General features: G+C 39.5%; 1 protein-coding gene across 5 annotated transcripts in view; it reads left to right on the top strand.

Annotated features, from left to right (window-relative positions):
- Positions 1–16,771, top strand: part of LOC138718016 (SAM and SH3 domain-containing protein 1-like) — a 550,517-nt gene that overhangs the window by 162,126 nt on the left and 371,620 nt on the right. The window lies entirely within an intron of this gene.

Raw genomic sequence — 16,771 nt, 5'->3', positions numbered from 1 at the left:
CCTTTTCACAAGTTATAAAAAGGCAAACAAAATTAGCTTCAAGCGATAGAGGCATGACACTGATGTGATTCTGATCTCAAAGGTAGTAGCTGGGAATAAACAACTGCCCCCAGAAACACCTGAGGGGTGAATGAACTTAAGATGGCCATTTACCTAAAACTCAGTAACACAGGATAGCTTCGCCAGTCAAGTAACTTTCTTTTCAGTTAATTCCTCCATATGTTGATGGGGCACTTTTTAGAAGACGTTTGTTTTAGGCAAAATTTTTCCATAGCTTTTGTTTTGACAACAAAGAATTAGTATAATGGGCAAACAAAGTCCTGCACATGAGTAGTTTTTGTTGCCATGAGAGTGAGTAGTTAAAGACATGTAAGGTCAGCAAATTAATTTATATTTATATTTATATTTATATTTATATTTATATTTATATTTATATTTATATTTATATTTATATTTATATTTATATTTATATTTATAGTCTTAATGTACATAGAAGGTTCTCAAGCAATTCAGTTTTAGCTTCCACTCCACAAGTACCTAATAAATTCCAGCACTTTATTAAACTTCTTTGTAAGTGATTTGTCCAGTCAAAACAGCTTAGGTTATATCACTATTTTCCTTTGTTCAGGAACTGTTGATTAGCCTAAGCACATGTGAACTTCTGTGTATCTGTGATTAAGCACTTGGGCATATGCAGTGCTATAGAGTGGTTTCAGAGAAAAGAATTTGAACTGTATTGTGGCAGAGACTTGTATTCTTTCTGTACAGATTTCTGGCATGCAATCTGATCATTTTATAAATACAGTATTTGCTGCAGTGAACAGAAATGCAGTGTAAATGTGTTTTTTCATCATTAATACTACATTTTCTATCTAAACCACTGTTACAAGAACTTCACCCTTCTCATTGACCAGCCTCTGTCAGTGCTATTTTCTCACTAGTGCCGTACAAAGACACATCTCACACTAAAAAAATATTCTAAGTCTCTCTACTGAGGAAATTCATACAGTTTTATTGTACCTCAGATTAAGGAACAGTAAATTTTCTGACTTTGAAGTTGTGTAGATTTTTGTTCAATCCATTGATATTTTATTTTTTTTCATTTTTGCATAGCAAAAGTAACATTGTGTTTAACCTGTGGAGCCCACTGCTTCCTATTTGAAAACTGGATATAAAATAAGTTGGAACAAGAGTACGCTCATTCTACTTTGCAAATGCTCATGTGAACATAGGATACAAGCATTAATAGCCTAATTTTCAAGCTTTTTTATAAGGAAATTATTTTTCTTTTCCTTTCTTATTTTATTGCTAGGTAGAATCTGTAGAACCTGTAGAATCATAGAATAGAATGATAGAATGGTTTGAGTTGGAAGGGACCTTAAAGATCATCTAATTCCACCCCCTGTGCCATGGGCAGGGACACGTCCCACTAGATCAGGCTGCCCAAGGCTCCATCCAACCTGGCCTTGAACACCTCCAGGGATGGGGCAGCCACAGCTTCCCTGGGCAACCTGTTCCAGTGCCTCACCACCCCCATCGTGAAGAATTTTTCCTACTGTCTAATCTACATCTTCCCCTCTCCAATTTGTAGCCATTCCCCCTTTTCCTATCACTACATGCCTTTCTAAAAAGTCCCTCTCCAGCTTTCTTCTAGGCCCCCTCCAGGTACTGGTAGGTCATTATAAGATCTACTTGGAACCTTCTTTTCTCCAGGCTGAACAACACCAACTCTCTCAGCCTGTCCTCATATGGGGGGTGCTCCAGCCCTCTGATCATCTTTATAGCCCTCCTCTGGACCCATTCCAACAGCTCCATATCCTTCTTATGTTGAGGATTCCAGAACTGGACACAGTACTCCAGGTAAGGTCTCACAAGAGTGGAGTAGAGGGGCAGAATCACCTCCCTCAACCTGCTGGCCACGCTTCTTTTGATACAGCCCAGGGTACGGTTGTCCTTCTGGGCTGCAAGAGTGCATTGCTGGCTCTTCTCAAGCTTCTCATCGACCAGCACCCCCAAGTCCTTCTCTGCAGAGCTGCTCTCAATCACGCCATCCCTCATCCTGTATTGAAACTGCAGATTGCCCTGACCTAGTTGTAGAACCTTGCACTTGGCCTTGTTGAACCTCATAAGATTCACACAGGCCTACTTCTCCAGCTGGCCCAGGTCCCTTTGGATTACATCCCGTCCTTCCTGTGTGGCAACTACACCACTCAGCTTGGTGTCATCTGCAAACTTGCTGTGTTTGCAAACTCGATCTCGCTTTCTCATGACAAAGAAAGCAGAAACCATTATGGAGTAAATTCAGAGAGAGCAACCACAGGGATGGAGTAAAACATTGTGGTTTCATTCAACAATAACCTGAAGTCTTCTAAATAGACTTTAATGTCTTTTAAGATGTTTCAAGTAAACACTGAAAAATATGTGTGTTCACAAATGCACATGTATATGAAGCTCTCAATTTTATATTAGACTATACTCAGGACATTTTTATGATTCTATACTCAAATCTGCGCTTCAAAACTCAGTATAAATACTAATATTTCTATAGATGTACATGATAAGACAGAACTTCACTTAAGATAAAGTGAAATTATCTTTGTACAATTTTTTTTTCTAAAAGTAAGCAAACATATCAGCATTGAAAAAAATCACAAAAAAATAATAAAAATTGAATATTTAGAAGTACCAGAGGGAAAAAAATCCTAGGTATATTATTAATAATTATCCTACTGTATCACTCAAAGATTTCAGTGAAGAAAAGATCACAGTGAGGAATATAAAGAGGTAAAAGAACAGTTCAGAGCCTAAAGATTAAAAAACAAATTGGGGCTAGAAAAACAAAAAAATCATATAAAGAAATTAATTTGGGTGAAAATAACCCAAACATCCTGGCTTCTTAAACTGTATGTCTACTTATCATATTTCCTGACTGTAATTAAGTGCCGGATATGTTTTAATTTGTTGTGGGTTTTACATCTATTTTACTTAGGTAAAGAATGAATAGATCTTGCCACTTGCTTTGTTTGAGAATCATTTGAGCACATGGTTCAAAACAGGTCAGCATGCCCTAGCACACAGATGTGGTTTTCTATTTGCATAGTGTTTCTTTGCCAGATGAAAGTTTGGCTGTGCCTTGCTGGGTTGCTCGTGAGTTTGCCAGTACTGTCCGGTATCTTTCTTTGGATCCGTGTAATGTAGTAACAAAAAAGATAGAGGAATTGTTTCTTAGCATTGACCTAATTCACTCTGTTTGTTTCATGATATGATAGCTTAATATGATGCCCATAATGAAGCTAGTCTGTGATGACTTCATTTGGGATGGAACAAGCCTTAGGCTAGAAAATGAGGCCAGCCAGATAATATGTTTAATACCTTCAGAAAATCTTGTGAGCTATCTTTACCACCCTCCTGCGTAACCTCTTCTCTGTGCCTGACTATGTAATATTAAAAAACCCCGAACCCTCAAAAACCCTAGAGTTAATTCTCTGAATTGCATATTCAGAAATTGGGAATCAGCACTAATGGAAAAAAAGGTATTTTGAGAGATTATTTTTAAATACCTGATGAAAAATCAAAGCCTAGAATACCATGCTGCTTACCAGTGGGAGACTTAAGAATGTAGTTTTTTGAGAGATCTCCCAAATAGAGACTGAAGGTTAGCCTAAGAAAACAAGGCATGAGAAGAATTCCAGTCCCCTCCTCAACCCCACCCACCCATGAGATTCTGATTACAAATTTGATTAACTCTGCTTTGGGAAAAGCTAGCTGTAAATTTTTCCCACTGTTTGGAATACATTTGTATGAAACAAATGATTCGTACTGCAGATGAACTGGTGAAGAATGGGAATGACAGGTGCATCAGCTTCAGTTGAACACAATATGAATGTTTGTGTCATATGCTATGTTCATGAAAAGGATGTATTTTTGTCCTATTTCTAGAATTTTAGTGTTGCTCTCCCTTGCAGGTGTAGGTATATCATTTGCAGTAACAAGTAAGCCAAAAAATAGACCTGCAGTTTTTGGTTCTTGTTTTTTTACTGGTTGTTGTGCAACATTTGCAAGTTCAGTAAGTCATATATTTTCAAAATAATAGCTCTGTACACTATTCAGATAATTTTTTTAAGCATTCATGGCTTTAGTCTGATTTGGAGTGAGTAGTCATAAGATGGAAAAGTGAATTTATTTTATTCTTAAAAGCTACCATGTAATAGTTGAGTTTCAAACAAACCAAACAACCTATTAAACAAAGGTGTGGGCACAGATGGTAACTGTTTTCTGCGAAACATCAACAGAGAAAGAGACATAAGTCATCACAGCATAATACAGAATAGGCTGCCCTATATGATTCCTTTGTGAAGTAGGTAGGTGAACATCTTTGTAATACTATAGAAGAAGAGCTTACATCTCTTCACTTGAATTGCTGGCCATCATGAGTTTTTCTAAAAAGTACTACATAAATCTTACTTTTTGATGATTTCTGAGATTGAATTCAGTTGAGCTGAAGCATTTATTGCATTGAATCACAATGCGAGTCAAGGACCAATGGACATGAATAAGAATTAAAGAGATGCAAGAAAATAGCCCTAATAAAAAAGCACAGCACTTGGATGCCACAGTTAGATTGAGTCCTGAATTGTCTTTGATGGGTTTCTCAATCTTGTCAGTAATGATGGTCTCCCATGGTGCCAGCAAACTGCAAGCAATTTTCTGCAGTAGCTGCTGTGACCAGATTGTATTAAGATGAAATGTTTTTATGTGACAAATACACCAAAGCTTCTACTTGCTTGCGCCTGATGCAAGGGAGAAACCCAACTTCCTGTGCTTGGTGAAGCACAGAGTACCCTCCTTGAAGCAAGACTGAAAGAAAATGCATTGGTGTTTCAGTCATGTGCCATTTCTTATGTCTCTATTAGACACAATGTTTGTAGCTGAAATAAAATGTGATTGTCTATGCACAGTCTATTTTCAACATATTAAATACCATTTGGTCATTTATGTGGATATATTATCTACATGAATGTTTTTCTCATTTATTGGGTAGTAGAACAAATATTCTCTGCACTCAGAGTAAACTAACCTAATATGGACATTTGTAGATAATATTGCTTTATGGCTAATGAATGTTTTCTGTACGTAATTTGAATTCGTATTTCTTAGAAGTAACCCAGAGTAGCAGCAGTTGCTGCTGAAACAGGAGAACAAAATTGTTTAAATATTTTTCTTGAGAAGCACTGACATAATGACAGGTATCTACATCAGAGATACTTAGTTCTGTTAATACATTGCAGTCTTTCATTTGAAGTATTTATGGTGACAAAAGTTCACAACTAAACAGCTCTCTCATGGAAATTTAGCTAATTTTATTTATAATTAAATATTAACTTAATTACACCAAAGTCTTGAAACAACAGGAAGTCATCATAGGAACACCTCTGTTCCTGGGAAGGTCATGGAACAGGTCCTCATATAAACTGTGCTAAAGCACATGGAGGACATGGAGGTGATTAATGGCAGCCAACATGGCTTCACCAGGGGCAAATCCTGTATGACCAACTTAGTGGCTTTCCATGGTGGAGTAACGTCAGCAGTGGTCATGGGTAAACTGCTGGATGTGATCTATCTAGACTTCTGTAAAGCCTTTGACACGGTCTCCCACAATATCCTTCTCTCTCAATTGGAGAGATATGGATTTGATGGGTGGATGGTACAGTGGATATGGAGCTGTTGGAACGGGGTCAGAGGAAGGCTACAAAGATGATCAGAGGGTTGAAACACCTTCCATTTGAGGACAGGCTGAGAAAGTTGGTGTTGTTCAGCCTGGAGAAGAGAAAGCTCCAAGGAGATCTTATAGCAACCTTCCAGTACTTGAAAGGGGCCTATAAGAAAGCTGGAGAGGGACTATTCATTGAGGCTTGTGGTGATAGGATGAGGGGGAATGGGTATAAACTGGAGAAGGGCAGATTTGGACTAGACATTAGGAAGAATTTCTTCACCATTAGAGTGGTGAGACACTGGAAGAGGTTGCCCAGGGAAGTCGTATATGTCCCATCCCTGGAGGTGTTCAAGGCCAGATTGAATGGGGCCTTGGGTAACCTGATCTAGTGGGTTGTCCCTGCCCATGGCAGAGGGTGTGGAACTTGATGACATTTGAGGTACCTTCCAATCCTAACTATTCTATGATTCTATATCCAATTATCATAGAATTCTGCTTATCTGTTTGTCTTGCAATATTTTTCTTGATGTATGATATATATGAAACTGTTCTGAATATTTGAAACAGAGATATCTTAACTGAATTATTTTTAGAAGTTGTCCCTGAAATTTCTTCCATTTTTGAAAATCATTTTAGGAATTATGGATGTCAAGTACATGTCAAATGCAGTCATGTCATTTTAGCTCTGTGGTGAAGTCTTTATTTCTGCTTAATTCTCCTTGCTCATGCCCAAGGATTTCATTAGTACTTCTTGTCATAACATCATCCTGGAAGTTCTTCCTGAATCTTTTTCAGCTTCACCATTTTCCAGAGTTCACACCTCCTGTTCTGTAACTGTGGCCTGTTTTCTCAGTTCCTAGATATATTTACCTTCCCAGTAATTGGTTTCTGTGCACTACTTCCTTCTTCATATCAGAGTCTACAAGCAGACTTTGTGTGATTTGAAAAATCAGCAATGTTTTCTGATATTTACTCCTAGATCATTTTTAATGTTGAATGGTATTGTCGCTAGTACTCAATAATACAAAACTCACACTTAAAGCATTTTGAGAATGATTCGGTATTAGATAATTTTAGATTACTTAGTGTTCTGTATTTATGCTTTACTGGTATTGTCCAGTGTTGCACTATTTTCTGATTAGTAGTTAAGGTAGTTCTAACTGAACCAGTACAAAATCCTAAGAACATTCGAACTTTGTAGTTACCAAATTTATAACCTCCTGACTATTACAAGATATGTATAAAAAATGGTAGTAAGGGTTGAAATGTCTTTCCAGCTATATCAATAGAACTTTGTGAAGTCATTGTAAAAGAGAGGCTGATTTAATAATTCTTATCCCTAGGCCATATTAGGTATTTATTCACTTATGATATTCACATGATGAAAAAAATCTTTCATCTTCTTATGTGATGAGTACTACCTTTTGCATTTTCAAATACCAGAATCATTTGAATATTTGAGCCTCATCGGGACATTGTGAAGTTTTATCATTTCCATCTGTAACTGAAGTTTTTACTATTGCTAAGTCTTCTCTTGTTGCTATAGTTTAAAGCCTTTTTGTAATGGCTGTTTACCTCTTCTGGTTGATCTTAAGTCTCATCTCTGTGTTTCTAATAACATCCTTCACACTGGTAATGATAGCTAAATAATTTCCCCTGTATTTTATCATTCTCCAAGTGAAAACCTCTGGTATGGATTTGGCAATAGCTAGAGCCCTTGGGGATACAAGGGTAGAAAGGAAGAAATATCAACCAGTTGAATCCTATGGTTCATTCCAGTTCAATCCCTGTATATTTGTGCTTGAACAAAGATCATCCTTGCTTATTCTTAGGTTTACCAAAGCAGTGACATATTTCATATTTTGTTGTTTGCATAGAATTTTCTAAATAGTTTTAAATGAGCTCCTAAAAACCATGAGAGATACAACTTCAATAAATAATCCTGAAGTCAAGGATTTTTTTAATGTCAAAAATGGATGTAAATTCTATTTAGTAAAGCAAATGTCTTTATCAGTTTAGCTGAAGGACTCACACATGGCTTTTGCAGATAGTTAGTCAGGCATAGAAATAGCATGTATCTTTTGAAGCAAGGCTTTAGTACCTTAAACTTCAATGTAGTTAAATTACTTCCATGTGCAAATTCTTTTCTAAATATGTCTGTATCTGTATGCTAGGTGTCATATCATGAATCAAAACTCATGTTGCTTTTTGCACCTTCTGGAACTCAGGTGTTGATATTTTCTGAGAAGCTGTTTGCTATGTAGTTACTGTGCTGGGACAAGTCTGAAGACGTATTACTGTGCAGTCTGTGGTTTTTCAAACATAAATGGAATATCCCTGCAGCCTGCTGTGACGAATTTCCTGCACAGTCATGTTGTTGAATCATAAGCCATCAGTGAAGCACAGTTACAGGAGATGATTTTTGGAAAGAACCTGCAGGATAACTACCTTTTAGAGGGACAAATGCAAGCAATAACGCTATAGCTCTGATCCTACAATCAATTCCAGGTTAATTCTTGAAATTGTCTATATTGAACCTGCCCCAGGATCTTGGTCTTGAAAAGGAACAAGTCTGTAGTAATGATTTTAATCTCAAATCACAGAATCACAGAATAACCAGGTTGGAAGAGACCCACTGGATCATCGAATCCAACCATTCCTATCAAATGATACAACAATTGTCCTCCTAAATTAGAAAGTCTTCCATTCTTTAACAGACATTGAATAAAAAAACTACCTTTAGGTATATTTAAAGGTGGTGAATGCCTTCAGAGAGAGCTGTTTGTTATTCATGCCAAAAAGCCAAACCTCTTACTTATTATAGTATAGATTTAGGAATCTATCTTATAAAGAAAATTCTGAGTGCTTTTTCAGGGCAAAAATCTCTGTTCCCTCCTATTGGATAAATGGAACTAAGTAAACCTAATAAAATAGTTAAGGAAAGAAGAGTTAACATCCTAGGTACAAAAATGCTGTTCCCTACATTTTTGTTAAGCTCCTCAAAAGGAATTTTTTTATGAATACAACAGCTGACTGGATATTTGCTTGTTCCTATTCTCTTGAAATACCAGCAAACTCAGTTGAGGTGTATTTCAGCATCCATTTCAAACAAACGTCCATTTTTCTGTGGATTCCTTATGGCCCCCCATTGAGGAAAGAAAAATGAAAAGTCCATTTTTAATGTATTGGAAATAATGTGACTTATAAGAAAAAAAACAAATCTCAAAAAGATAGACTCGGTAGAAAATAAAATATTAACTATTGAAGTACAAGACTGCCACATTTTTTTAAAATAGTGTGTTTGAGATAGAAGACTGTTGAGAAAGTAACTTTAATATAGTGCAATCTAACCTGAAATGCTGATACAATCTTTCTGTAACCCAAGCTGAAGTCTCTCAGATGCTCCTTTATTTTTGTGTTCCTCAAAAAAATATTTGCCCAGTAGGCCATAAAGATCTTTTTTAAGTGACATTGTGGTTTGTTAGTGTCCTAAATATTATTAATTATTAAAGCAGCTGTGTTGTCTTCTTAAAGTAGTTATCTGTCTGAATAATTGATAACATAATTACTTGTGCTTCTTCTTATTACCTAAGGGCTTGTCTATTTGCTGCTTTAACATAGCTGTCTGGAAGGAGGGTACTGATAGTATTTAAAACATTTTTAGTGCTTGTTAAGGAGAATAAAAGGGTATTATGCTGTTTTTTGGTGAAGAATGGCTGCATATTTACACAAAATCTGTGCTATATAAGTGTCTCAGGGAGGGAATGTCACCATGGTTTGGGAGGTTATAACATACAGTAGGTAGTCAGTACATTTTTGCATTCCTCTCATTTTCTTTCAGCCAAACAGTTGCTGAACTCTTTCCCTAACACAGTAGCTTCGTTTAATAGCAACTTTAATCTCCTAGCTCTCTGTTTCGCACAGCTCAGAGCAGACGGTAGCACACAAAGCAGGCTAAAACCTGCAGAATTACTCTTGAGGGGCCAGAGTGGCAAACAGGCACTCCCCACTCTGAAGGGGAAGAAGGATGAAGAGGAACATGGACTGATCTCATGATCACATGTGGCACCTGACAGCCATGCTTCTGTCCTTGAGACTTCACTGATTTTTGGCTAACACTGTAAGGAAATTCTAAGTTGGGAATAGGATTTGTGTGGGCATTGTGTAAATTATTTGTTGGTTGTCCAGGAGGACTAGCTTTTAAATACTGGGGCAATGAGCTGCACCATGATTGCTGGACCTCCAGTCCATACTGCAGAGTGGATGTTTCTGTTAGGACAATCTTACTCTTGCATTAGACACATGCAGGAGGTGAGACCGGTGTTGTTTAACATCTTTGTTGCAGACAGAGACAGTGGGATTGAGGGCACTCTCAGGAAGTTTGCCGACAACAACAAGTTGAGTGGCATGGTTGACACACTGGAGGGAAGGGACACTATTCAGAGAGACCTGAATGGGCTTGAGAGGCGAGCCAGTGCTAACCTCATGAAGTTCAACAAGACCAAGTGCTAGGACCTACACCTGGGCTGGGGCAATTGCAAGCACAAATACCAGCTGGATGGAGAATGGATCGAGGGTAGCCCTGCAGAGAGGGACTTGAGAGTGTTGATGGATGCGAAGCTCAACATGAGCCAGCAATGTGTGCTTACAGCCCAGAAAGCCAACTGTGTCCTGGGTTGCGTCAAAAGAAGTGTGACTAGTAGGCTGAGGGAGGTGAATCTCCTCCTCTACTCTGCTCTCATGTGACCTCACCTGGTGTACTGCATTCAGTTCTGGAGTCCTCAGCACAGGAAGGACGTGCATCTGTTAAGAGTGAGTCCCAAGGAGGGCCAGAAAGATGATCAGAAGGCTTGTACCTTGCGTATGAGGACAGGCTGAGAAAGTTGGGCTTGTTTAGCCTGGAGAAGAGGAGGCTCCATGGAGACCTTATAGCAGCCTTCCAGTACTTAAAGGAAAGCTGAGGAGGGGCTCTTTATCAGGGAATGCAGGGATAGGATGAGGGGGAATGTTTTGCAGCTGAAAGGGGGCAGATTTATGTGAGATCTTAGGAAGAAATGTTTCCCTGTGAGGGTGGTGAGGCAGGGGCACAGGTTGCCCAGAGAAGTCATGGATACACCATCCCTGGAGGTGTTCAAGGCCAGGTTGGATGGGGTTTTGAACAGCCTGATCCAGTGGGAGGTGTCTCTGCCCATGATAGGAACTGAATGGGCTTTAAGGTCCCTTCCAACCCAGACCATTCTATGATTCTATGAGATGTGGTCTTTTCACCTGCTACTATAAACAGAAAGAAGAGCAGCTACTCCGGTTATGTTGAGCTCCACTAACAGTCATAGATGTAAAAAAATGATAAATGGTTCATGATTCATTCTTTGGCTTACAGGGTCTTTGACTTGGGAATGGTATGGAAAGGAATACTGTGGGAATGGTATGGAAAGGAATACTATGGTATGGAAAGGAAGGGAGCTCTTTGCCCTGTCATAAAAATTTGAAGTATTCTTAGCTTGACTGTAAAAAAATACTAAGAATATCATTAAGTAAGCTGTTATCTCTGTGGAAGAAAGAGTAGTTTAATTGTGATACTTCATTAAGGCAGTAGTTGTACCAACAGTTTGAGAGCTTTCTCAGTTTCTATAATAGATTGCACAAAATGGATATATTATAGATTCTAGTTATGGGATTACAGAATCACACAGAATAACCAGGTTGGAAGAGACCCACCGGATCATCAAGTCCAACCGTTCCTATCAAACACTAAACCATATCCCTCAGCACCTCATCCACCCATGCCTTAAACACCTCCAGGGAAGGTGAATCAACCACCTCCCTGGGCAGCCTGTTCCAGTGCCCAATGACCTTTCTGTAAAGAATTTTTTCCTAACGTCTAGCCTAAACCTCCCCTGGTGGAGCTTGAGGCCATTCCCTCTTGTCCTGTCCCCTGTCACTTGGAAGAGGAGGCCAGCACCCTCCTCTCTACAACCTCCTTTCAGGTAGTTGTAGAGAGCAATGAGGTCTCCCCTCAGCCTCCTCTTCTCCAGGCTAAACAACCCCAGCTCTCTCAGCTGCTCCTCATAAGACCTGCTCTCCAGCCCCCTCACCAGCTTTGTTGCTCTTCTCTGGACTTGTTCCAGAGCCTCAACATCCTTCTTGTGGTGAGGGGCCCAGAACTGAACACAGTATTCGAGAAGCGGTCTCACCAGTGCCGAGTACAGAGGGAGGATAACCTCCCTGGACCTGCTGGTCACACCATTTCTGATCCAAGCCAAGATGCCATTGGCCTTCTTGGCCACCTGGGCACACTGCTGGCTCATGTTCAGTCGGCTGTCAACCAACACCCCCAGGTCCCTCTCCTCCAGGCAGCTTTCTAGACAGACTTCCCCTAGTCTGTAGCACTGCACAGGGTTGTTGTGCCCCAAGTGCAGGACCCGGCATTTGGCCTTGTTAAACCTCATGCCGTTGGACTCAGCCCAGCAGTCCAGCCTGTCCAGATCCCTTTGCAGAGCCTCCCAACCCTCCAGCAGATCGACACTTCTACCCAGCTTAGTGTCGTCCGCAAACTTGCTAAGGGTGCACTCGATGCCTTCATCCAGGTCATTGATGAAGACATTGAACAGGGTTGGACCCAGCACTGAGCCCTGGGGAACCCCACTTGTCACTGGCCTCCAGCTGGATTTCACACCATTTCCCACCACTCTCTGGGCCCGGCCATCCAACCAGTTTTCCACCCAGGAGAGTGTGCACCTGTCCAGGCCAGAGGCTGACAGTTTCCAAAGCAGAATGCTGTGAGAAACTGTGTCAAAGGCTTTACTGAAGTCGAGGAAGACCACATCCACAGCCTTTCCCTCATCCAGCAGCCGAGTCACTTTGTCATAGAAGGCGATCAGGTTAGTTTGGCAAGACCTGCCTTTTGTGAACCCGAGTTTTAGTTTCATACTACAAAAATATGAATAGCTAAATAACACAAGCTCTGGAGAAATTCTAGGTGGTTATTGCTATGTAAAGCACTAGAGAACCAAGTGTAAAAATTTTGTAAATGTAGATGCTTACCTTATTTTACATGCTAACAAAAAGCAGTTACAACTTCTTCTCAGTTAGTGTCACTGTAAGAATTGACTAGTTTCCTCCCAAAACTTTGCTTTAAGGAATTGTCATGCTGCATATATTACAATGTGTTATTGTTTGTTGGCCACCTCCCTGCTTTGTGACCGCAAAACAAGTACCTCTACCATTCTTTGCCACAGTGGTGGAAAATAAACATCTAGTTATGTGTCTCTCCAGAAAATATAAAATGCAGTTTCTGAGAGAGTGCCTATACCAGAGCAATGCTTTTTCAGAAAAAAAATGCTTTATCTAAGAAAAAAGCCCCTAAAACTTTAAAATCACAGTGTACAGCATTAACATCTGGTTTGAAGTGCGTTAAGAGTCAACAACTCAATGTCAATTTGGTTTGAGTTTACGGTATTACTTGCTTGATTATGGCTCTCGCTGGGGGAGCCGAGCATTTCGATATCATCCAAGGCCCCTGAGAACGATTCAAACCAGCTGGTATTCTCTATATTACATAATTACAAAGCACATGGTGCCATTTGGCATACTGAAGAGGCACTGGGGGCCCACTTCTCAAAATATTTACAGCCTTTTATTCTTCTCTAAACAATCGTTTGCATAGTAAAAGTGCTATACAGCACACTAACATACAAGTTTGCCTTATTTTCACTTTCTCAAATTTACCTGGAAGTGGCTGTGTTTAGCAGTGGGTGGGTAGAAGGGAGATGGAGCTGGCAGGGTCAAAGGCTGTAGTATTTCCAGAAGAAGCTTTATGTTGACTCGGTCAGTGAAAGATAAGGAATCTTTCAGAGAAAATCTGAAAGACATAAAGTTCTTTTGCTTCTGTGAAAGCATAGCATGAAATATTTTCTCTGCAAGTGGAGAAGCTAGAAACCAGGAGAAGCTGCAAGTGAGCAAGCTGATTATGACAGGGTTGTTGGTGTGTAGATGAGATGCAATGGCTGCATCTTGGTAAAAGGGGTGTGTGCGTATATGTGTGTGTCTTTAGTTTGAATAACATTGTGAGATCAGCTTCTTTCAAAGGCAAAATTAGGTTAAAAAAAAAGCTAAAACTGTATTTTATGTAAAATTAACAAAAAGCCATGGAAGGTATCAATAGTTGAGATGCCAGAAAGAAAAGGGCATAGGAAAAATTTCTTGGAGTGTCTGTCATCATGTATTAATCTGAGAGAATGAAATTTACAGACAAAGAGATAGGTGAACAGCTAATGGTCTCTTTTTTACCTACCATACCAAAAAATAAATGCATTTCTTGTATACACACGCAACTCTCAAACTATGAACTATAAACCTCTCTCTGTTCTTAGTTCCCACAACTTACCATCATGCTGTGTATGGGAGGCATTGTATCTAAAATCCTTCAAACTATCAAATTCTTCTCGAGTTTTCTCTGATTAGGTTCATGTTTGTCAAAAGGAATCACATACAGCAATGCTAAATGGTAGATTAATGACTTTTTAAAGGCTTCCGTGCTGTGTAATACAGGTTTTCCCTCTGTTTTGTTCTGTTTTAATTAGAAGATCATTTAAAATACTTAGTTATGCTGTGTGCATGGCTAAACCTCAAATACTCTGTCCACAAAGCTTCAAATCTGATTTGAATCAAACTTGTACACCATATAAAATTTTTTTGGGAGAGAAAAAATTATTAGCTGAAAGTGAGCATAGGCAAATTATTAGATACGCTATAGGGAGCCTGGTATTTACATATTGTCCAGGATCTGAATGGTTAGTATGAACAGATATGATTACTTGGAAATCTCTGCACCCCTGTGGGGGGTGTTATTATTCAATTTCCACACAGCAAGGGTTACTGAAAGTAATTCTTGGTGCCTGTTTTCATCTCTCTTTCAAGATATTTTAATGTATTGCATAATTTGGACTGTAAGTGAAGATATTGTAAGTACAGAGTCAAAATTAAAAAATGTAATGGCAGTCTGAAAGGACTGTTATACGTGGCTTGCTGAGCACAGTGGCACAGTATGGCAGGTGCCACTGTGTAGTTAAACCTGAAGACTGCAAACCCTACTGAATTCTTAAATATTTTGCCATCTGGTCCAAGGCAGTATTTGAGTGAGTGCCAGTAGGTTTCACGGCTAACTTGCTAAACTTGTGCAAGAGACAAGGCAAAGAAAGGATGCTCCTATCATATGGAACAAGGAGACAAGTACCTTCATAATGCAATATCATGTTAAATCATCAGTCACAAGCAGACCATTGGATCTCCCCTTGCACTATTTCTTAATTTAGGCATATCACCAGAGTATCTGCCGCAGGAGATTCTTAAGCCTGCTGGACAGCTGGAGATGACCTTGTCTATTGTCTTAGTTTCTCCAAGAAAATACCTGACTGCATTTTAATGTATGCTGTTTCTGTAAAAGCTGCATGAATGCTTAAACAGGAAACCATACCATTGAGTGCCGCTTTATAATTCATCTTGTCCTCTGGTTCTCATTTTTTATTATTCTGTTAGTTTTGCATTGCAAGCTCTCCTGAGCAGAGACATCATAAAGGAAAAAGGGTTTAATTGAAGGAAAAAAAAGAGATTAATTTATGACACAAGTGATCAATGATCTAACGAGGAAGAATTTGTTTGGGATTTGAAGGCCAGAGCAGTCTTCTTCTGCAGTGATCATGAAATGGAGAAGTTCAGGATCCAGCAAGGAGGTAACAAGGCTGAAAAGCAGGATCACAATGGTGGACTTCAGGAGAACAGCCTTTTGCCTGTTGATGGACCTGTTTGGAAGGATCCTATGGGATATGGCTCTGGAGCAAATTGGGGTCAGGATATCTGGTTGATTTTCCAGAGTCTCCTCTTCCAAGCTTCAACATTACCAGAAGGACTGCATGGATGAACAGGAACATCCTGTCAGTTCTCAAGAATGAAGAAGGTAGCAGACGAGGTGTCTTAGGAGGTATATAGAGACACTGTCCAAGTGCATAGAAATGGTTTTAGGAAATCCAAAGCCATAAGCAAAAGACCATGTACAAAATAGTGCAAATATAAGCTGCGAAGAGCAGGGCCAGGACAACTTATCCAGTCTGGCCAACAGAAATATTCCATACAATAAACATTATGCTCCCTAAATATGTGAGAACCTTTCTTGGGGTGGCCCTCTTTCCCAATTGCTGTTGTACTTAGAGGGTGCTGCTTGTTCTGCTCCTGGTGCCTCATTTCCCACCTGTTGTGACTGTGATGTTTCTCTGGAACTGCTGTGCTCACTGTGTCTGCTGCCTGGTAGTCATTGCTGGGAGCATGCAGTCTGCAACCAGTATATGAGCTGAGTATAGCTTTGTTTATAGTATCATTGTTATTAGCAGTAATAGTAGTTTTTATTGTTTTACTAAGGTTGTTTCTATTTCAACTCGCAGGTCTTCCTTTCTTTCCCGTATTCCCCTTCTCAAGTGGGGAGCAGTTACAGGGTGACGGAGTGACTGCCTATTACTTAGCCCGGGATACATGCTAAATATAGATATTTAGTTACTCAATATGGTGTTCTGTCTTCTATGGCTGTGTGGATGCTATGGGTTTTAGATGAGACAGGAAAGGAGACTGCAATGCAGGGCAGTAAATACTCCTGCACTTTCCATAATTTATTCAGAAATAGCAGAAACCTCCTGCACAGTGGCTCACTGAAGTCACAATGATACCTTTCTCCCTTCTAATCCAGACACAGTGTTCCTAGTCTATAATATATACCTGAGAAGCACAACAGAGAGGTGGACAATTATGTGCCTCTGGTCTCACTACGGAAAGAGAACAGTCAAAATAGTGACATATCTGGTGAAATTTATGCTCTTTCAGCACCACACGTTTTAACAATATGCAGACTTCAAAAGCCATGCAGTGAAGCGTCCTATTAACATGTAATTTTTTTAACATAAAAATGCCCTTTAAATTTGTATTTTGTGGCTGAATTTGGTAGTCTGCAGAGACAGAAGCTTGGAGATTGCAGCTATATCCTCTTTTCCATATACTCTTTGCTCATTCTGT

Source organism: Phaenicophaeus curvirostris, chromosome 2 (assembly GCF_032191515.1).
Source record: "Phaenicophaeus curvirostris isolate KB17595 chromosome 2, BPBGC_Pcur_1.0, whole genome shotgun sequence".
NCBI classification, from domain to species: Eukaryota; Metazoa; Chordata; class Aves; order Cuculiformes; family Cuculidae; genus Phaenicophaeus; species Phaenicophaeus curvirostris.
Note: the sequence above shows the minus strand (reverse complement) of the source record. Positions and strands in the feature narration are given on the sequence as shown.